This window comes from Stegostoma tigrinum, chromosome 17, assembly GCF_030684315.1.
Source record: "Stegostoma tigrinum isolate sSteTig4 chromosome 17, sSteTig4.hap1, whole genome shotgun sequence".
Taxonomy (NCBI): domain Eukaryota; kingdom Metazoa; phylum Chordata; class Chondrichthyes; order Orectolobiformes; family Stegostomatidae; genus Stegostoma; species Stegostoma tigrinum.
In genome coordinates, this window is record NC_081370.1 from 31419523 (window position 1) to 31447429 (window position 27907).

General features: G+C 41.5%; 1 protein-coding gene across 1 annotated transcript in view; it reads left to right on the forward strand.

Moving 5' to 3' along the window:
* The window catches only part of LOC125459436 (protein inscuteable homolog), a 410574-nt gene that overhangs the window by 256551 nt on the left and 126116 nt on the right, over window positions 1–27907 (forward strand). The gene's annotated exons all lie outside the window — the stretch shown is intronic.

A 27907-nucleotide genomic window follows, 5' to 3' on the forward strand; every position in this document is an offset into this window, starting at 1 on the left:
AATTAGGAATTTGGCAATTCAAGGTAATGTAGAAGAGTAGCAATGGGTTTTGTGAATGGGACAAATTAATTATAATTCTTTGAGAGAGCAGCATATGCTCTAGATAAGAGGGAGCCTGTTGATGTGCTGCATTTGGCAATTGAAAAGTTTCTACGTAAATGGTCATTGTGAAAAATAGATATTGCCATGGGTAGAAGATTAGCTGGCTGGCTGGCTGGCAGGCAGAAAATGAAGTTGACATGAATATGCCTGTTACAGATAGGCACAATTAGACAAGTGAGGTCCCACAGGGGTCTGAGCTGGGCCTTTAATATATTACAATTTAAATCCATTACTTTGATGAGGGAATCAAAGCCATGGTGATACATTTGGTGATACATGAAGATAGACAGGAAAATGTGCTGCGAAATGACATAACAATGACCATAAAGTTTATAACGATGATAGGAAAGGCAAATGGGCAATTCAAAATAAGAATAATTAACTGGATGAGGGCTGTCTTTAAAGGGTAAAGAACTGAGCTGGGGAAGATAGAATGGAACAAAAGGATGATAGGAAAAACTGAACTTGGACAATGGACTGCCTTCAAAGAGGATTTGGCTATGTTTCTAAAAGAGAAAGGGAGGCCAAATAAATTCCTGGATGAAAACAGATATAGAAATTAAACTAAAGAAGGAAAAGCGTGTCATAGTAGGTGGCAGGTAAAAAATATAATTGAGAACCAAGAAGAATGCAGTGTTTCAGAGAGGAGGTGAAAAAGCTCTGATGAAGGGTCTAGGCCCGAAACGTCAGCTTTTGTGCTCCTGAGATGCTGCTTGGCCTGCTGTGTTCATCCAGTCTCACATTTTATTATCTTAATATAGAGAAGCAAAGACAGCTTATGAGAAAATATTTGTGTCCAATATAAAGAGAATCCCAAAGTCTTGTATGAGCACTTAACTGGTAAAATGAGGTGTACGGCTGATTAGACACCAAAAAAGCGGACTTAGACATGGAAGCAAGAGACACTAAATGAATACTTTGCATCTGATTTTACCAAGGAGGTAAAAGATGCCCAGGCCATGGTGACAGAGGAGGAAGCTCTGTCACTAGAAGGGTTTAAAATTGATCGGGACAAAATGTTGGTTGGGCTATCGATACTTAAAGTTGACAAGGCATTTGGACCAGGTGAGTTGTATGTAAGAATGTTGAAGGGAGTGCCAGGAAGAATACAGAGGCATGGGCCACCACCTTTCAGTCTTTCATGGGCGCGGAGGTGCACACATTATGCTGTTGTTCACAAAGAGTTGTAAGGATAAGTCCGGCAGTTTAACTTTGTTGGTGGTGGGTGTTAGAATTCTACAAAACAACATCTTCAGCATAGAATTAGTAGTCGCATGAAAAAAAAGCTATGTTGTTTAGCAGGAACCAGTGTGGATTTCTAAAGGGGAAATTGTTTTGGACTGATTTGCTGGAATTTTTTTGAAGGGTTAGCAGAAAGGGTCAATTAAGATTGAAGTGGTGAACGTGAAGTTTCAAAAGGCGTTTCTGTACCCTGCACGCAACAAATAAGTGAGAAAAGTTAGAACTAATGGAATATAAGGGGCAGTAGTAACATGAATATGAAGCTGGCTGAGTGACAGGAAACAGAACAGTGGTTAATGGATAATTTTCAGGCTGAAGAAGGATTTCTGAGAGAGTTACTCGGGATTTGTATTGGGATCCTTGGTTTTCCTGATGAGTATTTTGATGAGATTGATCTTGTTGTGCAGGGAGCAATTTCAAAACTCACAGATAAGATAAAACTTGGAAGCATTGCAAAGTGTGTGTAGAACTGCAAAAGGATGTAGACAGTGAACAATCAAATTCAATTTGGAAGAACATGGGCAGACGACATAAAATAAAGAGTACAATACTTAAGTTGGGAGGATAAGTGGAGAGATCAGTTAAGAAAATATATAATATCCTTGGCTTTATTAATAGGGGGATAAAATATGTATGTTGGGTGGGTATGCTGAACTTGTACAAGACACCTATTGAAACCAACTGGAGTATTGTGTAACCTGCTGGGCCACAGATTAGGTAAAGGACATGAATACATTGGAGATAAGCTATTTATGAAAAAAATGGTTCCAGGTTGGAACAGTTGTCCTTAAAGGGAAAGTCGTTGAGCGGAGATTTGATAGAAATTTTCAAAACCGTGATAACTATAAATGGTGTCAGAGATAATGGGAACTGCAGATGCTGGAGAATCCAAGATAATAAAGTGTGAAGCTGGATGAACACAGCAGGCCAAGCAGCATCTCAGGAGCACAAAAGCTGAAGTTTCGGGCCCAGGCCCTTCATCAGAGAGCATGAAGGGTCTGGGCCCGAAACGTCAGCTTTTGCGCTCCTGAGATGCTGCTTGGCCTGCTGCGTTCATCCAGCTTCACACTTTATTATCTTATAACTATAGATGGTGTTTAATTTTATTCTCTCGTGAGATGTGAGCATGAATGGCTGTCAGCATTTAGCTCCTGTTCCTAGTTGCCCTTGGGAAGTTAGAGTTGCCTGCTTGAATCACTGCAGATTCAAGCACCATGTGCTGCAGAAAGACTCACAGTTGCACTGGGGAGGGAATCTCAGGAATTTGACACAGCGACACTGTAGGAATAGTAATATATTTCCAAGTCAAATGGGGTGTGGCTTGGAGGAAAATTTGCAGATGGTGGTAGTGTAGCCCTATATCTGCTGCCCCTGTCCTGGTTATGGCCAAGGATTTGAAAGGTGCTATCCATGGATCTTTGGCTAATTTCTGCACTGCAGCTTGTAGATAGTTGGTATACACTCCTGCTACTGAGAGTTGGTGGTGGAGAGAGTGGATATTTGTGGATATGGTGCCAATAAAGTAGACTGCTTTTTCATAGAATCCCTAAAGTGGAAACAGGCCATTCAGCCCAACAAATCCGCACCAACCCTCAGAGCATCCAACCCAGACCCCATTCCCCTATAACCTACCTAATCTTCACATCACTGAGCACTATGGGCAATTTAGCATGACCACTCCACTTAGCCTGCACATCTTTGGACTGCAGGAGGAAATAGAAGCACCCGGAGGAAAACCACGCGTACATGGGAAGAATGTGCAAACTCCGCACAGGCGTCGCCCGAGGGTGGAATCGAACCCAGTTTCCTGGCGCTGTGAGGCAGCAGTGCTAACCACTGAGCTCCCGTGCCACTTTCCCAGATGGTGTCAAGCTTCTTCAGTGTTGTTGGCACTGTATCCTTCTAGGCAAGTGAAGAGTATTCTATCACGTTCCTGGCTTGTGCCTTGTAGATGATGGACAGGCTTTGGGAGTCGGGCGATGAGTTAGTTGCGGCAGTATTGCACACCTCTGACCTGCTGTTGGAGCTATTGTACTTGTATGGTGAGCCCAGTTGAGGTTCTGGTCAATGGCCATCCCCAGGTTGTTGATAGTGGGGGAATTCACTGATGGCCATTGAATATCGAGGGTATGTGGTTAGATTTATCTCTTATTGGAAATGGTCATTGCCAGATATTGCCTCTCTTCAGGCCAAGCCTGGATAATGTCCAAATCTTGTGGCTTTTGAACACGAACTGCTTCACTATCTGAGGAGTCATAGTGGTGCTGAACATTGTGCAATCATCAGTGAACATCTGACCTTATGATGGAGGGCAAGTCATCGGTGAAGCAGCTGAAATGATTGGGCCGAGGGCACAATCCTGAGGAATTCCTACAGAGATGTCCTGGAGCTAAGATGACTGACCTCCAACAGCTGCAACCATTTGCCTTTGTGCCAGGTATGACTCCAACCACCAGGGATTTTGCCCCTGGATTCTCATTGATTCCAGTTTTCTAGGTTCCTTGATGCCAGGCTTGATTGAAGGCAGCCTGGATGTCAAGGGCTGTCATTCTCACCTCACCTCTGGATTTCAGCGTTTTCTTCCATGTTTGATCCAAAGCCATAATGAGGTCAGGAGTTGACTGGACTTAGCAGAACCCAAACTGGGCATCATTGAGCAAGTTATTGCTGAGCAGCTGCTGCTTGATAGCAATGCTGATGACACCTTCCATCACTTAACAGGTGATCAAGCGTAGCCTGTAGAGCAGTTATTGACTCATTTGGATTTATCCTGCTTCTGAGTACAGGACATGTCTGCACAATTTTCCTCACTGGTGGGTAGCTATTGTAACTGTACACTGGAACATCTTGATCAGGGGTGCAGCAAGTTCTGGAGTGCAAGTTTTTAGTACTATTGCCAGAATATTGTCAGGGCCACAGCCTTTCCACTATCTCGTGCTTCCAATCATTTCTTGATATCATGTGGAGTGAATCAAATTGGCTGAAGATCGGTAGCTGAAATGTTGGGGACTACTGGAGGAAATGAAATGGATTATTCACTTGACACTTCTGGCTGAAGATTTTTGCCAATTCTTCAGCCTTGCTTTTGAACTGATGTGCCGGGCTCTTCCATGATTGAAGATGTGGATATTTGTGGAGCTTCCTCTTCCAGTGAATTGTTTAATTGTCCACCACCATTTATGATTGAATGTAGCAGAATACAGAGCTTAGAGCTGATTCATTGACTGTGTGATTGCTTAGCTGTTTATGGTTGTTTATGGCTGTTTTTGACAGCCACATAGTTTCGTTTGGTAGCTTCACCAGGTTGACACCTCATTTTTAGGTATGCCTGATGTTGCTCCTGGCATGTCCTCCTGCATTTTCCATTGAACCAGGGTTTGATCCCTTGGCTGATGGTAATGACTGAGCAGAGGACATGCCAGGCCATGAGGTTACAGGTTGTGTTGGAATACGATTCTGCTGCTGTTGATGGCTCACAGTGCTTCATAGATGCCCAGTCCTGAGTTACTATATCTGTTTGAAGTCTGTTCCATTTAGCACTGTGACAGTGCCACACAGCATGATGGAGCATATTCTGAATCTGAAGGTGGGACTTTTTGTCCATATGGTCTGTGTGGTGGTAACTCATACTTCTCCTGTCATGGATGGATGCATCTGCAGCCAGCAGTTTGGTAAGGATGGGGTCACATCTGGCTTTCCCTCTTATTGATTCCCTCACTACTTGCTGCAGACCAGTCTAGTAGCCATGTTTTTTAAGACCCAACCATCTTGATCAGTAGTGTTGCTCTGAGCCACTCTTGGTGATATTGAAATCCACCCACCCAGAGTACATTTTGTGCGCTTGCCACCCTTAGACCCTCTGCTGGGTCTGTCCTCCTGACTGTATGCAGTGAGCTGCCACCTCTGCTGGTCTGTCCTGCCAGAATGAGCCATTGCCTACCACGCCTGATTCCATGAGTCTGACTATGAGGACTTTGTAGGGTTGGCAGAGCTGTTTTTGCCATGGTTGAGTAGATAGGGAGAATTTTATCCTGCTTATAAAAGGATTGAGAATTTGAGTACACAGAATTAAGATGATTTGCAAATGTGCTAAATGTGATATCAGAAACAAAATGTTTTTGACAGCAAGTTGATCTGGAAATGTGGTGGAGATAGAGTCAATTGATGCATTCACGAAGGCATTAGATGATTATAAACAATGTGCAGGGATATGGGGGACAGAAAGTTAAATGCAACAAGTCATAATACTCATTGGAGAGCTGGTAGAGACACAATGAGCTCGGTCGTCTCATTCTATATCATAACAGTTCTGAGATGGACTGGATATGCCCATTAAGAGAAGTGGTAGTATAGGAAATTGTTAGTATTCATGAACAAATGCATGCATTGCAACAGTTATACATTCCTTCATGGTGAAAGAATGCATGAGGAAAAGTAGCCCAGCTGTGACTAATAAATGAAATTCAGCTTAGCATTTGGCCAGAGAAGAGCCATATAAAGTTGCTGGAAAAACAGTAAGCCTGTGGACTTGGAGCAGTTTAGAATTCAGAAAAGGAGGACTGAAATGCTGATTTAAGATGGAAAACAATAGAGCTTGAGGAACATGAAAGCGGAAAATTAAAGTGAACTTTTTTTTAAGTCTGTAATAAGAAATAGATTAGTAAAGACAAATGTTAAGCCCTTTACTTTCTGGCACATGAAAATTCATAATGAAGAACAACGATATGGCAGAACAATTAAACAACTATGTTAATTCCCTCTTTACAAAAGAAGACAGAAATAACTTCCCCAGAAATGCTAGGAAAGCAAGGGTCAATTGTTAAAAAGGAATTGAAGGATATTAGTATTAGTAAAGATATAGTTTGGAGAAATTAATATGACTGAAAACTAATAATTCCCCAGGTTTTAATAGTTCATATCCCAAGGTACCAAAAAAGGTGACCATGAAAACGTTGGATGTTAGATTTGGAAAATTTGGAATATCTGTAGATTTTGAATAGTCCCAAATGGTTGGAGGAATGATAACAATCAGGCCACTATTAAAAAAAAACACCAGGAATTACAGACCAAATTCAGGAAAAGTCCTGAAGTTTCTTATCAGCACGCTTAAAAAATGCCAACTGGATTACAAAAAGTTAACACTGATTTATGAATTAGAAATAGTGTTCAAAAGACATGCCAGAGATTTTGTTTTGTTTAAGCACATAATTCATAGAATAGATGAGGGAGAATTAGTGAATGTGATGTTTTTGGATTTTCAAGAAGCTTTTGTTGAAGTCTCACGTAAGAGGTTTGTGTGCAAAATGAAAGCTCATTGGATTGCTGGTAATATATTGACATGGATTGGAAATTGGTTAGTAGGCAGGAAGCAGACAGTAAGAATTATTATTGTGATCAGAGATAATAGGAACTGCAGATGCTGGAGAATCCAAGATAACAAGGTGTGAAGCTGGATGAACACAGCAGGCCAAGCAGCATCTCAGGAGCACAAAAGCTGATGTTTCAGGCCTGTATGAAGGGTCCAGGCCCAAAACATCAGCTTTTGTGCTCCTGAGATGCTGCTTGGCCTGCTGTGTTCATCCAGCTTCACACTTTGCTATCATAGTAAGAATTATTAGTTCATTTTCAAAGTTTAAGTCAGTGACAATTGGAATGCTGCAAAGATCAGTACTTGGGTCCCAATTATTCTCAATAGATAAATTAGGGAAAGGGAGTCAAATGCAATTTTTCTAAGTTCGCTGATGACACAAAACTAGATGGGATGGTGAGTTCTGAGAATGTAAAGAGGCTTCAGGGCAATTTTGACAAGTTGAGTGACGCACTATAACATGTATAAATGGCAGTTAATTAATCAGGATCTGGATGCTATTGGCCTTTGAATCAGCATCGGCGAGAGTCAGACGTGTGTGGACTAGTGGAAAAAGATTGTGGTGTGGGTTTGGAGAGCAGTGAGGTTGAGTAAATGATAAAAGAGAAAGTGTCCGGTGGTGGTGGCAGCAATGCCAGGATGAGGCAAATGGGCCCTCATCCCAGCCTGAGGTGTCCCAGCAAGTGAGAAGTAGGTCCCCAGTGTAGTCCCCTGATCCAGACTCACAGGCTGAACTGAGGTCCTGTGTCCGTGGATAGGCCCCTGCTCCTGACGGCGGAGGTGGAGGTGGTGACAGAGGCAAGTTTGGTCCCAGTGCAGGACCCTATGGCACTGGTGGTGGGCTGCATTTGCAAAGCAGTCCCGGCGTGAACTCATGGCAACGGTATTGGTGAAGGTAAAATGGTGGTGAAGTGCGGTAGCTGGTTCTGCAGCAGGGACTCCAGACATGAAGGTAAAGGAGCCCAGAGGCAGTAGCTGTTCCAAAGACCACCTAACTTGATTGAAATAAGACTATAAGATGAACTTATTGTTTCATTTTTCTGGCTTTTATATTCTGGTTTATTTTCTGTGTTTTAAGATGGTGCTGGAAAACAGCAATACGAAACAAGACTTTTCACTGTATTGGTAATAAAAGTGTGTGACAACAAAAGAAAAGTGAAGCTATCCACTTCAGTAGGAAAAACAGAACAACACTGTAATATTTAAAAGATAGATTGAGAATAATTGATGCAATGGGACCTGATGTCCTTGTAGACTAGTCACTGAAAGTAAGCAGGAAGGCAATTTCATGTTAGCCTTCATGACAAGAGGCCTTGAGTACAGGGACAAGAAATGTTCAATGCAGGTATATGGGGCCTAGGTAAGATAACATGTAAAATACTGGGAGGATGCTTTGAATCCTCCGCCCCTTGCAGTCTGACTCCACTACCGAGGACATTTTTCCCACCCCACCTTTATCTGCCTTCTGGAGGGACCGGCCCCTCTGTGACTCCCTTCTCCACTCCACACTCCCACTCAGCCCCACCACCCCCGGGCACTTTTCCCTGCAACCGCAGGAAGTGCTACACCTGCCCCCACACCTCCCCCGTCACCCCAATCCCAAGCCCCAAGAAAATTGTCCACATCAGACAGATGTTCACCTACACATCTGCTAATGTGATATATTGTATCCGCTGTTCCTGATGTGGCCTCCTCTACATCGGGGAAAGCAAGCGGAGGCTTGGAGACCGCTTGGTGGAACACCTACGCTTGGTTTGTGACAAACGACTGCACCTCCCAGTCGCGAACCACTTCAACTCCCCCTCCCACTCCTTGAACAACAAGCCCACCCGGCGCCTCCTGCAGTGCCACAACGATGCCACCTGTAGGTGGCAGGAACAGCAGCTCATATTCCACTTGGGAGCTCTGCAGTCCAATGGTCTCACTGTGAACTTCACAAGCTTCAAAATCTCCCCTCCCCTGCCCTCCTCCCAAAACCAGCTCGTCCCTGTCTTTCCTTGACCAACCAACCCCCATCCTAACTCCCCATCTCCACTCACCTTCACTAGCTCCATCCTTGTCCCCTTGACCTGTCCATCTCCTCTCCACCTATCTGCTTCTTTATCTATCTTCCATCCACATCCCCTCTCTCTCTATTTATTTCAGAATCCCCTTCCCCCGCCCCCCCCATTTCTGAAGAAGAATCCAGACCCGAAACGTCAGCATTCTTGCTCCCCTGATGCTGCTTGGCCTGATGTGTTAATGCAGCTGAACACCTTGTTCCTCAGGAGGAAAATTTGGATAGTATGGGCCTGTATCCATTGTATTTTACAAGGATAAGTGATAATCTATTTGAAACATGAGAGACCCTGAGGGGACTTGATCGAGTTCATGCACGAAAAGATGTTTCACCTTGTAGTAGAAACTAGGACACAGTTTAAAATGAGGTATAGGTCATAGAACATAGAACAATACAGCACAGAACAGGCCCTTCGGCCCTCAATGTTGCGCCAAACTGCGAACTACTGGAAAAGGTGCAGAGAAGATTTACCCGGATGTTGCCTGGTCTGCAGCGAAGGCCTTATGAAGAAAGGCTGAGGGACTTGGGCCTGTTCTCATTGGGGAGAAGGAGGCTAAGAGGGGATTTAATAGAGACATACAAGATGATCAGAGGATTAGATAGGGTGGACCGTGAGAGTCTTTTTCCGAAGATGATGACGTCAGCTTGTACGAGGGGGCATAGCTACAAATTGAAGCGCGATAGATTTAGGACAGATGGCAGAGGCAGGTTCTTTACTCAGAAAGTGGTAAGGGCGTGGAATGCCCTGCCTACCAATGTAGTTAACTCAGCCACATTAGGGGCATTTAAACAGTCCCTGTATAAGCAGATGTGTTCCATTTAAGATGGTGATGAGGCGGAATTGTTTCTGTAAGGATCATGGATCTTTAGAGCTCTCTTTCCTGGGCAAAGTGAGGTCATTGAATGCTGTTCTGATAGAATTAGAGAGATCGGGAGACAAGCGTTATCAAGGGGGTGCAGGAATGTGGATTTGTGGCCGCAAACAGATGAGCCATCATTTTAATATAATGGTGGAGCAGGTTAAAGAGGCCAAAGGACTTAATCTTCCTCTTAATTTATATTTTCATATGTCCCCTTTAATAGGGAGAAGTACAACATGCACGAAGGTGGTGGCCACATTTCGATAGCCTGACACTTCTTAAGATTACATTGAACCGGTGACAGACTCCAGTTTATGGTTCCTACGAAATAGAAAAGATAGAGCTATGATCAGACCTTACAGAACCCAGAGGTTCAGCAGTAAATATTTCCTGAACCCTATGATTAAAATGATCTTCTCATAAGTCATAGCTCATTCACTGCTATTATAGGGAGGGGCTAATTGACTTTTATTTCCAGAATTGGAACAAAAAAAGATGTGTGAACAGTTTATTATGACAGATCTACATAGACATCTGGCCTCCCAGATATCACATCATTTGCTGTCTGCAATTGCTTCCAAAAAGGATGGCTAGGTGCAGTCTTGCTTTCTGAATGCTTTCAATATTGATTGCAGGAACCTCATTTTCAAGTAGTCCTGACCTCATACTGAGGCTGGAATGAAAACACAAGATTGAAGAAAATTCTATCAATGTACCTTGACACTTACAAATGCAAACAACAAGATCAGACATCTGGATTGTTTAGAATGGCTTCAGTTACTGTGCTCTGAGGATGCTCCTATGTCTAATGTAATATTTTTCAGCTATGATTCATCATTTTTAGGGAATAGATTTTAGTTTCTCATGTGCATTTCTTTTGCATTGATTTTTAACCAGCTATCTTATTATAGAACATATAGAAAGCCTGTAAAATTGAATAAAATGTACTTCAATTTTTTTGTGAGGAATTTGGTGACAAATTCAGTGTTTGTTACTCTTGAACCGAATTACTTGCCAGACCATTGCTGAAGGCAGCCAACACTCAACCATTTTGATCCGAGTCTGAAGGGATGACAGATTTTCTTCTGAGAGGACATGAGTAAACCAGATGGGTTTTTATGACAATTGATGGTAGTTTCATGGCATCAGTATTGAAACCAGCTTTCTGTTCTAGATTTATTTGTAAAATTTATGTTATACCAACTGCCCTGCTAAGATTGATCCTTTCACTCCAGAGGATTAGCCTGTGCTTCTGGATTATTAGTTTGCAGATGTTACCACTACATCATTGTTTCAGCACATCTAACTGTTTGTGAATTTGTTATTCACATTCGTGGTCATGGTGACACGATTTTAAATGATTTTTTTTAAAAAAGTCTCACAAACCATACAAGAATGGTGTGGCCTATTGATTGAAGAACTTTGGGAAATGATGCTGTGGGGGTTATGTGCTATTTAGAGGAAGGTAACTCTATAGATTGTGAGTGGTAGTTCCCTGAAACTTGCTTAGATTGTGCCTAAAGGACAGTAAAGAGATAAGGGCCATGTAGCTCAGTTGGCTGAATGGGTGATTTGCAATGCAGAGTGATGCCAATTCCTCCACTTATGAGGTTACCATAAGTTCATCAGATACGCTGGGGACATTTAAGCAACTCTTGGATAAGCGCATGGATAATAGTAATATGTAGGATAGTTTGATCTCAGAGTCAGATAATAGGCCAGCACAATATCGTGGGCTGAAGGGCCTGTACTGTTCTCTGTTTTAATTCCTTGTGTATCTTTGCTTAGAAATCTAACAATGTTCTGTTCAAAGCATTTCAATCTTATTCTTTCACTGAAGTTTGGAAACCCAGCTGGAGTTTATCAGACATAAAATAACTTGATAGAGCTTCTAGGCTTTTACCCAATAGTAGTAGTTTGTCAGGTTGACTGCTGAGAAGCTTGACTTACTGAAAACATGCACCAGACTTGTCCCTACTCCAAGATGGAGTTGAATGCTGCTTGCTCTTATTTTTGCCTAGTTGCAGCTATCCATTATTGTTTAGGATTTCTTTCCTTTGCTGAGCTGAAGTGGTCATTCTAATTAGTTAAGCAGACCAAGATGACTGCTCTGCTCTTCACACAGGATGTTTCCAAGGTACTGAAATGAGATACTTTTTCTTTTGTGGCACAGCAGGTCAGCAGATGAGCAATGACTAAGAAAGCAAAGTACAGAAAACAATCCAAAAGCACATATATACTCCACTTTCCAACTTGTTGGCTTACAAATAAATGCAAAACGAAATAAAAGTATGTATGCATGTACTAGTAAATGGGAACATAGAGATCAAATAGTGAATAACAATATATATCACATGTTTGCAGTTAAATTTGGTTGAACATTTTGCCCTATGTAGTTCATAGTTAATGGATCCACAAAGAGTTTGTGTAAGCCAAGCCTAATAGTTCATCCTGAAGTTGATAAGTCACTTGCATGGGAATATGTTGTGTCCATTGTATTCCTGTATCACTTCAAGGGACAGAAATATAATGCAGCTAAGTGACTAATTTATATACAAATGAAATAATATGCAGAAACAGAAAGATCAACAATTACTACATTGGTACCTCCCAGCCTCCCTCCTCCTCTGACCAAAAGCAAAGGCGCTCTGAGGGAAGGCAACTGGCAAGGTAAAGGTTAACAAAGGAGCAGCCAGTTAGAAAGTGGGTCAGTGTTAGAGTGGAAGTGCTAAGGCTTTTGTTCGAGAGGATTTGGCATCAGGAAGCTAGCAGAGTTACAGGTAAAAGCAGGTAAGGGCTCTTTAACTCTATTTATGTCTAGACTGAAGGCAGTGGGGATGGCAGTTCGAGCAGTGGCATGCTCCTCTTGCAGGATGTGGGGGATCAGGGAGATGTCCAGTGTCCCTGTGGCTACAGCTGTGAGAAGTGCACCCGGCTACAGCTCCTGACAGACCGCATTAGGGAACTGGAGGCTGCATGCACTCAGGATCATCCAGGATGCAGAAAACATCACGAATAAGAGCTATAGTGAAGTGGTCAGGCTGCAGATAGCTGGGTGACCACCAGAAGAGGTAAAGGGGGAAGGCAGACAGTGCAGGGCTCCCCAGTGGCCATTACCCTCAATAACAGGTATATTGCTTGGATACTATTGGGGGCAGAATGACGGGCCAGGGGCTGGCAGCAGCAGTCAGGACAGTAGCACTGTGACTGGTTCTGAGGCTCAGAGGAAAAGGATGCACTCAGACAGAGTGATACTGATAGGAGTCTCAGTTGTGGGGGAATCAGAGAGGAGTTTCTGTTGCCACAGAAGACATACCAGGATGGTTTGTTGCCTCCCAGGTGCCGGGGTCCAGGATGTTTCTGAGCAGTTGCAGAATATTCTGAAGGGGGAGGGTGAACAGCCAAAGGACATTGTGCACATCGATAGAAATGACATAAGAAGGCAAAGGGATGGGGTCCTGCAAAATGAGTGTAGGGAGTTAGGTAAGAAGTTAACGAGCAGGACCTCAAGCATAGTGTCATGCGCCAGTGATGATAGAAATAGAAAGATAGGCCAGATGAATGTGTGGCTGAGGAGCTGATGTACGGGCCAGGTTTTTCAGTTCTTGGATCATTGGGATCTCTTCTCAGAATCCTTAGAATCCCCGCAGTATGGAACCAGGCCCTTCGGCCCAACAAGTCCAAGATGGCTAATGAGCATCTCACCTTGGGTACAAGGGCCATCTGTTTTATAATACTGCATAGTTGGAGTATAAGCATGGAAGAGTTTCTAAGATGCCCCTGATGACTTTTAGATGAGGTTAGTCTGCCAGATTCCAGAAGAAAAAGAAGTGAGCTGCCAGAGGCTGAAGTTTTCTGAGGATCACTGCAGAAATGTAGGTAGAGCTCACATTTGGTGTGGAAAAATGGTATTCATTGGAATTAAAAGGAGGCTAGGAACTTGCTTGCCTTTATGCAGAGAGAGAAGTCTCCAGGAGAACTGTCACTTTTAAAAGTTTCCAGGTTGGGAAAGAAAAAAAAATTGGAAGTGAATGCTTAGAGTGGGTAGCAGAATGCCTGCTTGATGCACTATGTAGCATATACAGTTAATGGGTTTCTGAGTTTCATATTAGATGTTCTGGTCAATGGCTCAATATATAAATTGCCTGCAACAGCAGTGATTAATAGTGGCACTATGGCTCAGTGGTTAGCGCTGCAGCCTCACAGTGACGGGGACCTGGGTTTGATTCCAGCCTCTGGTGACTGTCTATGTGAGTATCCACCTGGTGCTCTGGTTTGCTCCCACAGTCCAAAGATTTGCAGGCTAGGTGGATTGGTCATGCTAAATTGACTGTAGTATTCAGGGAGGTGTAGGTTAGGTGGATTTCTGGAGTAGAGGTGACCTGTACAGAGGGGAACTAGAGTGGGTCCAATATCCTCGGGGAGAGGTTTGCTGTTGTGACCTGGAAGGGTTTAAAATAGTTTGGCAGGGGTGTGGGACTCTGAAGCAAGGGGCCATAGACAAGTTAGGGGAAAATACATCAGCCATGGAGAGCAAGTTTACTGCTCAGGGTAGCCGGGACACAGTAAAGGGAGGGAGAAGACTTCTGGTTTAAAGTGCATTTATTTAAATGCACGAGGCCTGACAGGCGAGGCAAATGAACTCAGAGAATGGATCGGCTCTAGGGACTGGGATATTAAAGTTATAACAGATACAGAGATACTAAGAACTGCCAATGCTGGAGTCAGATAACAGTGTGGAGCTGGAGGAACACAACAGGCCAGGCTGCATAGGAGGAACAGGAAAGCTGACTTTTTGGATTAGGACCCTTCTTCAGAAATAAAAATAGTTCAGAAGGGTCTTTCTGAAGAAGGGTTCTGACCCAAAATGTCAACTTTCCTACTCCTTTGATGCCTGCTGCGTTCCTCCAGCTCCACGCAGAGAAGGGCAGAGCTAGCAGCTCAGTGTTCCAGGATACAGAAGCTACAGGTGTCATACAAGTACAAGTAAGTGAGAAGGGAGTGGTGTTCGCCTTTTATATAAGGGAGGGCATAACAACAGTGTTTAAAGAGGGTATTCGTAACAGTATCATCAAGTGAGGTCATATGGTTAGAACTTAGAAATAAGAAGGGAAGGTCACTCTGTTGGGACTGTATTATAGACCCCCAAATATCCAGCAATACGAGAGGAATAGATGTGTATAGAGATTGCAGATACCTGGAGAAAAAATAGAGTTGCATTGGTTGGAGAGTTTAATTTCCCCTGCATTGACTGGGCCACCCAGAGAGTAAAAGGCCCAGATGGAGTGGAATTTGTCAAATGTGTCCAAGAACATTTCCTAAATCACTATGTAGAGGGCCTTGCTTGGGAGGGCGCAACATTGGACCTCCTCTTCGGAAACAAAGTCAGGCAAATGACTGTAGTGTCAGTCAGAGAGCACTTTGGTTTCGTGACCGTAACTCTCTTTGTTCTAACACAGTTATGGAAAAAGATAGGACAGGTCCACAGGTTAGGGCACTAAACTGATGTAGGGGAAACTTTGGGGTTATTAGGCAGGATCTAGCAGAAGTTGATTGGATGAGGCCGTTTGAGGGAAAAGGAACGACTGGCAAATGGGAAGCTTTTTAGAAGTGTGATATCAAGAGCCAAGGGACAGTATGTTTAAGGACCCCTGGCGGACGAGATATATTGCGACTCTGGTCAGGAAAAAGAAAGAGGCAGGTTGGGTTTCAGCTATTGGCCCAAGTGAATCCCTAGATGACTATGAGAGTGTAGGACCCTATTTGAGAGGGAAATCAGAAGAACAAAAAGAGGGTATGAGGTGGATCATAGGCTCTATAGCTATATTGAGTGGCTAGAAAGAGAATCGGTCCCCTTAAAAAAACAGCATGGCTGTCAATGTGTGGAGCGACACGAGATGGGGGAGATTTTTAATGACTATTTCTCCTCAGTGTTATCAAAAATTAGAGAGGGACCTTGAAGTGGGCTGAGGATTGGCAAATGCAATTAAATACAAATGAGTGTGAGGTGGTGCTCTTTGGAATATCAAACCAAGGAAGGAATTATATGGGAAAGATTAAGGTCTTGAGGAGTGTTGTGGAACAGAGGGGCCTAGGAGTACAAGTACATAGTTCGTAGAAAGTGGCGTCACAGATGGACAGGTTGGTGAAGAATGCTGGCCTTCATCAGTTGAGGCATTGAGTTTGGGAGATGGGACGTTATGTTACAGTTGTATAAGTAATTGGTGAGGCCGCACTTGAAGTACTGTGTACAGCTTTGGTCACCCTGTTGCAGGAAAGACAGAGTTAAATGGGAAAGTGAGCAAAGAAGATTTACAAAGATATTGCCAGGACTAGCAGGCCTGAATTATAGGGAGAGGTTGGCCAGGATAGGACTTTATTCCTTGGAATATAAGAGAATGAGGGGTAAGGTTATCGAGGTGATAAAATTTTGAGGGGCATAGATGGGATGTATGCATATAGTCCTTTTCCAAGGGATGGGAAACTGAAAACTAGAGGCATAGGTTTAAGGTGTGAGGGGAAAGATTTAAGCAGAACTGAGGGGCAACTTCTTCACGCAGAGCATGGCGTGTATATGGAATGGGCTACTAGAGAAAATGGCTGAAATGGTACATTAGCAACATTTTAAAAAAAATTTGGATAGATACATGGATGGGAAGGGACCTGGACCAAATATGGGCATTTGGAACTAGCTGAGTGGGTGCCATGGTCAGCATGGACCAGTTTGGGCTGAAGGGCCTGCTCCCATGCTGTATTACTCTATGACTCTAATTCTACCAATATTGCAATAATCACATTTGCATTATGTACAAATTGAGCTAGATGCTTAAATACAAGACGGAGGTGTTAAAAATCTCTGGACTGCAATCCTTATGCTCACACTGATATCGGTTTGGCTAACACACCTTCGCTCCAAAGAGAAACCGTTACGTCTGTATCTGGCTGAGGAAGATGTAAAACTTGGATTATAAATTTTCAAACTGGAATTGAAAAAAATGATGGGCACAGATGCGGAAGATAATTGATTTTTTTTTGTGGAGAGGAAAAAGACCAGGAATTGGTAAGAATAGAAAGGTTAGAGGTGGATTCAAAGGAACAGGGTGCTGTTGGTTTTGAAATCAGAAGGAACAATATTAGTGGGAACAAAACTTGCGGCATTCATTCAGACCTAGTTGTAGCTGCTACTTTAAAATAAGATAGATATCATTGAGTTGAATTCTTGAAGTAGACCGCACTACTCATTACCTGATCAAAAATAATTAATAAATTTGTCAAATGTGATTTCGCCTTTCCCAAAACTATGTTGATTCTGTCTGGTCATATTATGATTTTCTGTGTGCATTGTTAAGACTTCCTTGAAGATGGATTCCAGTATTTTCCTGATGACTGACAACAGGCTAAGTGACTTGTCATTCTCTATTTTTTTCTCATCCTCCTTTCTTCTGTAGCGATGTTACCTTCCATACTTTTAAAAACCTAGACAATTTTGGAAACGCCAGCAGTGCCTAGTTATGTTCTGTAGTTTACCTGTTTTCAACTTGTTTCCGTAAGTTAAGGACCCTTTGGGACAATGATGTAATTGGAGGGCATCCATGTCATTTATATTAGACTGCCTAATGACCTGGCACAATAAAGGGTCTTCCCTATTAAAATCAGTTTTAATCAATAAGACATAACAGATTGTAAACACCAGACTGGAGGCAATTTGTCTGCTGCAATGGAGAGCACGAATCAGTTCTGTGCTTGTTCTTGGAAATCACATTTGTGAGCACTTCTTGATTATCAATGATTACATTTTGTAATGTGCATTATTTCCAGTAAAAGGAACTACTCTCGCCAATAGTCACAAATTATTATCCTTCCAGAATCGTGTTCCTAAGAGAATTTAATTGCAGATTTGTTGGAAAGGTTAGAACCAATCACAGTTTCGATGTTCCCTCTGGCCTCATCAGTATTATTCCAAGTCTTTCATACTTGAATCACACAACGTGTTGTTAACAAATTAATTACAATGTAGTAAATTGTGAACTGGTCTGTTTCAGTAACAACTATAGAGAGGTCATATATCTCTTGAATAATTGTCTACAAAGGGTTGAGGAGCAAAAGGGTCTCGAGGTAGACACTTCAAACTGCTAGCACTAGCAAGAAACATTAATTAGAGCACAAAAATAATAAATCAAGCACTAAAGTTCATTTCTAAGATTATAGTTAGAGAAGGCCAATTAAACTTGTATCAAACTTTGGTTATGTTACAAAATGAAAATATGCCCACCACTGAAATAATTTTATATGAACTCAATGAACTCTTAGTGGCCAGTGGATGCTGCCAACATCCTTTTTTTAAAGTAAGAATCTGTATGGTTTGTTTTATCCACCATGATAAAGGAAAAAAAAAACACTCAGTAATCTAACAGAAAGAGACTATTGTTTGATACATAATGCACTTTATTGCATAGTAGCAATCTAGTATGCATTACTTTGGTTTGATCAATATTGCTATGCTAAGATTATGAATAGATCTAAATGTTAAATCGTTTCCTTCAAGATCCAAAGCTTCTCTCACCACCCAAGACATTATGACTTCATATATAGTGGAGCTCAATGCATTCCTCAGTGTTAATCCTTTCAGAACGAAATATTCTGTACAACAAGTTAGAACACACTTTGTGATCTGTGCACAGTTCTTGTTATTACATAATTAAAACTAAGGCTAGAGGGATGCTGCAGGAAACATAAGAGAATTCAGGAGGATGGTACCAAAGTGAGAGGATATTTTTATTCAGTATGACTGGCATACCAGACCTGATATTGTGGAATGAACCCAGTCAGGTATTTGAAGTTTCAAAGGAGGAGCATTTTGAGAACAGGGACCATAATTCTGTAAATTTTAAGTTAATTAAAGACAAGGATACAAGTTGCACTTGGGTGAAGATACTAAATTGGGGGAAGGCTAACTACCACAATGTTAGGCAGGAACAGAGGAATGTAGTTTTGGGGTGACTGTTTAAGAACAAACCCACATCTGACCTGTGGGAATCATTTATAGCCCAGTTTATTAGAGTTCAGCACTGGCACATTCCTGCGTAAATGAAAAATAAGGAAGGTAAGATTTGAGAACCTTGGATCGCAGGAAAAATTGAGAGCTCAGTAAAAGATAAAAAAGGTGGTATGTGTAAGGTTTAGAAATCAGAACCCCTGAAGAATACAAAGTTAGCAGTAAAAATCTCAAACCAGGAATTGGGTAGGTGGGGGCTATTAGTTTAAAAATGCCATGAAATGTCTTTGGAAAACAAGGTTAAGGAAAATCCTAATGCTTTATATATTGAAGGAGGAAATTTATGGGTGGAACCGGAAGAAATGAGTGCGGTCTTTAAGGAATTCTTTGCATTGGTATTCACAAAGGAGAAGGACATGGTGGATGGTGAACATGCTATGTTGCAGCTATACTGAACTTTAGTGAGGTAATATTTGAAATATTGCATACAGTTCTGGTCACCACACTACCAAAAGGATGTGGAGGCTTTGGAGAGGGTTCGGAAATGGCTGGCCAAGATGTTGCCTGATTTGGAGAGCATTAGCTATGAAAAGAGACTAGACAGGATGTCAAAGGATGAGGAGTGACTGGAAAGAAGTTTACAAAATTATAAGCGGCATGGATAGAATGGATAGCTGGAGCCTTTTTCCAAGGACAGAAATATCAATAACTAGGCAACATAGGTTTAAGGTAAAAGGAGTAAGTTTAAAGAAGATGCGAGAGGTAAGTGTTTTTTTTATGGGGATGGTGGCAAATGCTTGAAATGGGCTGCCAGAGGAGATAGATACAATGGGAATGTTTAAGAGGCATCTTTACAGGTGCATGAATGAGGGCCCATGGTATTCGAGGTGAACTGCTGGCTTGGATTGAGGATTGGCTGTCTGACAGAAGGCAGAGAGTTGGGATACAAGCCTCTTTTTCGGAATGGCAACCGGTGACGAGTGGTGTCCCACAGAGTTCAGTGTTGGGGCCACAGCGGTTCACCTTATACATTAATGATCTGGATGAAGGGACTGGGGGCATTCTGGCGAAGTTTGCTGATGATACAAAGATAGGTGGACAGGCAGGTAGTACTGAGGAGGTGGGGAAGCTGCAGAAAGATTTAGACAGCTTAGGAGAGTGGTCCAGGAAATGGCTGATGAAATTCAATGTGAGTAAGTGTGAGGTTTTGCACTTTGGAAAAAAGAATACATGTATGGACTGTTTTCTAAATGGTGAGAAAATTCACAAAAGTACAAAGGGATCTAGGAGTGTTGGTCCAGGATTCTCTAAAGGTTAATTTGCAGGTAGAGTCCGTAATTAAGAAAGCGAATGTAATGTTGTCGTTTATCTCAAGAGGGTTGGAATATAAAAGCAGCGATGTGTCTCTGAGGCTGTATAAGGCTCTAGTTAGGCCCCATTTAGAATACTGTGTCCAATTTTGGGCCCCACACCTCAGGAAGAACATACTAGCCCTGGAGCGTGTCCAGTGGAGATTCACACGATGATCCCTGGAATGGTAGGTTTAACGTATGATGAAAGGCTAAGGATCCTGGGATTGTACTCATTAGAGTTTAGAAGTTGAGGGGAGATCTAATAGAAACTTACAAGATAACGTATGGTTTAGAAGGGGTGGATGCTAGGAAGTTGTTTCCGTTAGGCGGGGAGACTAGGACCCGTGGACACAGCCTTAAAATTACAGGGGGTAAATTTAAAACTGAAATGAGGTGTCATTTCTTCAGCCAGAGAGTGGTGGGCTTGAGGAATTCATTGCCACGGAGTGCAGTGGAGGCCGGAACGTTGGATGCCTTCAAGGCAGAGATCGAAAAATTCTTGATCTCAGAAGGAATCAAGGGCTACAGGGAGAGTGCAGAGAAGTGGAATTGAAATACCCATCAGCCATGATTTAAATGGCGGAGTGGACTTGATGGGCTGAATGGCCTTACTTCCACTCCTATGTCTTATGGTCTTATGTAGTGACAAAAGGCTATTAGTTTAGAAGGGCATCATGTGTCAGCGCAGCAGTGGTCTTCCTCCCACAGTCTAAAGATATGCAGACTAGGTAAATTGGCCATACTAAATTGTTTGTAGTGTCCAGGGATTTGCAGGCTTGGTGGATTAGCCATGGTAAATATGAGGTTTCAGGAATAAGATAAGGTGCATTAATGCAAACATTTTGAGGTTCAGAGTCAATCAAACAGAAGGCAAATTCATAAGATGACCAAGCTTTTCGCATTGACTAGAAGTGCAAATGGTGATGCAGTTTTGCACCCTAAGAGTGATGCAAGCCTATTTATTTGATTCTCCAGGAAATGCAATGTGTGTATTCAGGAGAAGCTGAAAATAGAACTGAACAAAATGAAGCAAAATGGTACAGTTTGGAAGGTCAGCTGCCAAACATAAAAAGCAACACTAATGCATTTTTCGTAGGGAATGATGGCACTGTAAGAATATGCATAGATCCGAGGTATCTTTATCCTTGATTTAAAAGGTGTCCATATACTGCACTAATGCTCGAAGAATTAAATGCTAAATTTTCAAGGGCAAGACTGCTTTTCAAAGTTAGGTGTGAAACATGGATACTGGCCTGTCCAGTTCCCAACAGTCTGCAACATTTGGGATGTTTAATTGAGTTAATGTTTTCAACAACTACCATTTTTCACAGTTACTATTTGGGCTTTCAGTTAGCCAAGATCTATTCCAACAACGAATGGATGGGATCACTCACAATGGCCCTAGCTGTGTTTGTATAGCTGATGATATCACAGTCATGAACATGACCAAGATAGAGTATGACCATAACCTTCGCCTACTGACGGCTGCAACTCGAATGACAAGAATTAATAGTTACCAGTGCAAAGTAACAGGTCTAGAACAGCCAGATTTCCTTACATTCTTTTGTCCAACCATAGAGTTTGTTCTGATCGATATATGTTTGAAGAGTTAAACAAATGCTGACCCCACCTAATAAAGAGTATCTGCAATGCGTTGGATTTTTGTAATTTCCTCTCACCATATCACTCAACTTGGTGATTAAGGTACATCTACTGAGATATTTGCTCAAAAAGGACATCTCTCATGTGAGGCAAGACAACCAGCGTTCCATCTTTAATTCTCTCAAGGCGTTTCTGATAGCGAAATCTTGCTTACTGTAGTGCACTGGTCCAGAATAAAAGACATGATTCTTGGACTGGATGCATTGCAAGAAGGCCTATGTACATGTTACTACAAGACAAAAGCTCTATTGCTTTTGGTTGGAAAACCTTGTTGTCTGTACAAGCCACCTTTTCTAATGTACGGCATGAGTCCTTAACTCTGATATTTCACATAATGTGGTTTCATACATACCTAATTGGCAAAAAGATCACCTTCAAAACTGATATAATGTAAGCTACTAGAAATGGTCTGCAGCAAACCACAAATGGTGCGCTGCCACTTTCGCAACATCTACTTGTCAGTGTGCGAGGATACAATTTTGAAGTGAAATTTAAACCAATTACCAGGACAATTAAGTCCGACATGCTGAGCAGTTTACCCAAGTCACGCAAAGTCTAAGATATTCCTCTTGACTTCAATATTCTAGGTGACAAATTTGAAGAAATTCTCAAAGTTAATCTGTTGTACTTTGGACATCGCTAAGGTGAATAGTTTCAATCGGCACATGGCAAAGTGAGCAAGACAAGAATGGAAAACAAATCATAATCCAAGAACAGCCTATTAAAGACATACCTGAGAAGTTGTATTCAATATTGTCACGCAAAATATTGTATCACAACCAGTTATTTTCAAGGGTAAACAAGTCCTAATACCAAAAACATCATGTTACAGCTAAACTCCAAACAGATAGTCGCCCAAGGCTAGAATCAAATCCTATAAGGCAGCAGTGCTAATCACTGAGCCACCAAGCGGCCATCCACTCCTTGGGACAAAAACATAGCAACTGACCTTTTTACAATGTGGAGGTGCTAGTGCTGGACTGGGGTGGACAAAGTCAAAAATCACAGGACACCAGGTTACAGTCCAACAGGTTTGTTTGAAATCACAAGCTTTCACAGCACGGCTTTTTCTTCAGGTGTTAGAGAGGGCACCAGACACAGAGTTCATAGGCAGAGAGTTCAAAGGATCTGGTGCGAGTGCAGTGAAAAAGCATAAAATGTCTGATGGAGAACTTTGTTGGAAAGGAAATGCAAGTTTTGCTTGATTAAGATGCAAATTCCAGAATAAGTTTCAAGTCACTGCCCTGAGATAATTAAAGGTTTTATTAGTGTCTGCCTAACTTACAAAACTCCAATCGAGCAGGGGTACAAAGGGTGTCCTCTCAGGTTAGATACTGAATCGTAGTTTTGAGGCCTCATTCAAAATCTGTCCCTGAGTGGTAACCTGGAATCAGGCTGGTTTTATTCCAAAAGCAGGAATTATTACAACAATAAGTAAGATTACACCCATGTGATAGGTTACTTCTCTAAATTTCCTATTGTTCGATGACACAATGATTGTGACCAATGCTAACACGATGGACACTGATTTCTGTTCATTCAGTCTCCCAGAATGGATAATGTCTGAGAGCAGACAACTCTCACTGGCAAACTATTTCAGGATTTGTACTAAACGGTGAGGGGGGGTCACCTATCATATTGTCACACCTTTATTCACGCTCAAAGCGTCTAGCAGAATAGATGGTTGCTAGTATCAAATCAATGCTCATTGTCTTGAACCAAAAAGTAAGATTTTCAAGTTACTCTGATGCATTTTCATACAACATGTTTAGGGAAGGGATTACCATCCACAAGTGCAACTTCTGCTTGAAAAGCAATTGTGAACAATACCATCCAACAACCAGTTGTCATGGATGTGAGTTTGCTCGCTGAGCTGGAAGGTTCGTTTTCAGACATTTCGTCACCATTCTAGGTAACATCATTACTGAGCCTCCGGTGAAGCGCTGGTGTTTGTGGGCCCTTACATACAGACGAGGAAGGGCACCACTTTGATTGGGACAAGCCAAACAGAGACCCGCACGAGAATTCCTAGAAGCATTCCAACCGGAACTCCATCAACAAACACATTGATTTGGAGCCCATCTACCACCCACTGAGAAAAAGAACAGGAAATGACATCACCAACCCAAGGAAACCTAAACAGATAAATAGAAAGCGGGACATAACACCAGCGCTTCACTGGAGGCTCACGAATGATGTTACCTAGAATGGTGACAAAACATCTGAAAACTAACCTTCCAGCTCAGCGAGCAAACTCACATCCAGAACCTCAAACTGAGCTACAAATCTTCTCAAAACTCACTCACCAGTTGTCATTCTGGGGCATAGGGCATTCATCTTCAAAGATAGAGGAGAATGATGGAGATGCACAATGAGTGAGAAAGTTGATTACCACCAAAACTGAACACTGGCAGAGATTATAAGTCAAAAACCCAAATACTTGGAAAGCAAAGCTTTCTTAAATATGCAACCAGCTCAGATCATACAAAGTCAATACTGATCATACTGCAATGGTGCAAAGGACCAGAATGTGACTGAGACCAATGTACAATGCATCAATCATCTCAAAGACAGTGAGAAAGAACATTCTGATGAAGACGACTTTGCAGTGATGTTGAATGGCAGCAACTGGCAGCTAGACAATCAAGTTGTCAACCAAGAGCACCGTAGATTAATGTGCATCTCTCCAGATGAGTATATGATCACCGGATCTGAATGAGTTGTCAGACTTCCGAAGTGTTACAATGAACTTTGAAATGTTCATCCTGAAAACTCTATTTTACTTGTTTGTACAATTATTGAATTGATATCATGTATTTATGTGCAACCATGTATATCTGTTTTGGATAAGTTATTATCTTTGGAAAATGGGTTTTATTATGTCTCAGGTTACTATGCCAGTATATCTCTCGGAGACATACTCAAGATACTATCACTGAATTGTAGCAGGTGACCTGGCAGTATAAATATCTCAGATTTCATCTTAACCAGGGGTCCGGGACAAGGCATTGTGTTGAAAGCATGTCGCTTTTTGTAACTTAATAGCTTATTATTAGCACAGGCATTAATATGCTTGTGGTTGCAAAATTTGCATATAGCACTAGGTGTAATAAACATCTAGATTCTTCAGTACTCTGTTATCCACATCCTAGTTGCTTATGTTACGAGCGAAATAATAAGCATTGCTGCACCAAGTAAAATGCCCTGTTGTCAGTCGACATAGTTTAAAAGAAAACCCTCCAAAGTAATTTGGTTTAAAATCATCATGATTTTAACATGTTCTCAAGGAGAGGCAGAATGTCTAACATACTATGATATAAGAAACAATTGTTGTCAATTGATTTAGCAATTGCCTCTCACAGGAGCTCTGTGGACTGGTCAAGTTCAGACACATGTACCACTAGCTTGTACTCATTCTTTTTCACTACAAAGAGGTAAAAAGCAACACTTTACGCAATAGAATGTACTATCCAGGATCTAATTGGAATTGATGTATTTCGAGAGAATGCTTCCTGGGGCTGACAGGAAAATAAGAGATTTCCTCTGTGCACTATATGTGATGAAATCATAAACTTGTTTTTATAAACAGATTCATGATTTTGTAACAGACGGTGTGCAGAAGAAATCTCCCACAAAAAAGAATTGAAAGTCAGTTTCTAAAGACACAGATGAATTAACGTTTCTATCCTACCATCAAAATCTTGCCTGATCAAGTTAGGTGATAAATTGTACAAACAAAGTGATGAATCCCCCACCTGACTCATTATTTCAGTAATGTTGCTCAGTAATGTTGTTGTACTTGTTAGGCCTGCTATTCATTTGCTCAATGAAATGTGAGCTGAAGATTCTATTCACAGGGCTCTCCTTTAATGGTCTCAAGTTTTAATAATGACATTACACTTGGCTGTATAAGTGTCAGTTATTAAGGACAACTAATTAAATGCTTCCAAGACATTTATCGTGTTTGATATTATTTATGTCTCTATGGCTCTGCTCTGAATTGAAGTCTTTTTCTTGTTTAATAAATAGTGCATAATCCTATTTAAAATGCATACACCTTTTCTTTGTAAAATACGACATGTTGATGAGTAAGTCAACTTCAGGCATAGTCACAGTTCAATATTTCATTTATAATTTAGTTGCGAGAAATTAATGCTTGCTGAGAGATTAAATTTCTCATACTGGAAAGATATCATGTGAATTCTTATTCACAGTCCCATTCAAGCTTTTGGGAAGATTTAACAGGTCAGAGTTGAGAGCTCTTTATTTTACCAACACAGGCAAGTAGTAACTGACCACAGAAAATTTATTTATCTGTGTGAGCCACAGTTGGTTCTCTGGAACTAGATGCAGTATTTCACACTTGGTAACTATAGACAAAGTACAGCCTCTTGGTCTATGATTGGGAGAGAAATTAACTGCTTTTAGAGTTAGATAACCTTTAGATATCATCTTTCAGATAAGCCGTTAAACAATGTCAGCTCTTTTGACTTGATGTAACACATTCTCTGGCAGTAGTCGAAGTACAGCAGAGAAATTATTCCAATATTTTGGCCTGAATTTTTTTCCGTCGACTATCATCTGGTCATTTATCACACTTATTTTTGTGCACTTTTATGCAAATTGACTTTTGTGCTTTCCAACGTTGCATAAGTGTCTAGACTTCAAAAACATTCATTTAAATGTGTGCTGCTTTGGGATATCTAAAAATAGTGAGATAGTATACAAAGACAAGCTTGTTTGTTATTTAAGTATCATAAAACAATATCTTAGCTCCTTTAATATTGAGCACTCTGCTATTATTTGAAAATCCAAACTCCCAATGGCTTTTAATATGGATCACTTAAACTGCACCTGCCCTTTGTTCTCAGGAAGTCTATTAGAATCAATCTTGCTGTTTGCCAAACATTCTCCTTTCATTCCTCTGGGACATTCTGGTGCCAGGTTGCCACTGTCCTAGTGCTATTACGACACCTCAAAAATGAAAGTGGACCCTGCAGAGCAATTCCAATGCTTCCTCTACCGTTAACTGTTGCTTGTCAAAATGTTAGCAATTTTTTTTATCCTCAATTCTACATTTCCACTTGCAGCATATACCTCAATAAATCTCCTATGAGACATTTGATCGAATCCCAACAAATGCACTCCCTTGCTGAATCCAGTCAGCCACTTCTCCAAAATAAAATGTATTAAATTGGTCAACTGTCATTTTCCTTCGACAAATCTGTTCTTGGTGACATTGAATCTTTAAGCGCTCACTATTTTGACATTGAATTGTTAGATTCATGTCAGTTTACTAACAACTGAGAATTTGGTTACAGCTGCACAGAGCCATTTCCAACAAACAGAATTTCTTCTTGAGACACTTCTTTCACTCAAAGGGAATGAATATCCTTGGCAGGGCCAAAAATATGATCTATGCCTCATCAACAGAAAGATAATGATGATAAACCCCCTTCTTAACTGCTGCATTCCATGTCATTAAAGTACACCTAGTATGATAGGGCATTCAAGAGTGCTGGGTCAAAACCCAAATTTTGACACTGATGAAGGAATGGCAATATATTTCTAGTTCAGGATGATATGCGACTTCAAGGTAACATTGTCCTCAGGTGCCCACTTCCTTGTCTTCCTTGGTAGTAAAACTCCTGGTTTGGGAGATCCTATTAAAGAAGGCTTGATGACTTGCCACAGTGCATTGTGGAGCTGATGCACATTGTAACTATGGTGCACCAGAGGTTGAAAGAATGAATTGTTCAGGCATTTTTAAGACGCTAACTAAGTGAGCTGCACTGTGCTGGATGATGAAGAGTTTTTTGTGCATTTTTGAAGCTGCACTAGTCCAAGCAAATAGTCATTTTTCCATTACACACCTGGTTTCTGTCTTGTTAATGTTGCATAGGTTTTGGGGAATCAGGAAATGAATTGTTCATTGCAGAACTTCCAGCTTCTGACCTGTTCATATTGCCACAGTACTTGATGTGGTGATCTAGTTTGATTTCTGGTCAATTCTGACTATTGTGGACTCTTGAACAATGCGCATCATAAGAGTGATATGATTACACCAGAGAGGGTACAAAGGAAATTTACCAAGGTGTTTCCTAGGCTCAAAAGTTTAAGTGAAGAGTAGAGATTGAATAAGCTAAGGTTGTTTTCCTTGGAGCAGAGTACACTGAGGGGGAAACGATTGAGATGTGTAAAATTATGAAGGACATCGGTAGGATAAACAGGAAGGAGCCTCACTGGAGGGATCAATGACCAAGGGCA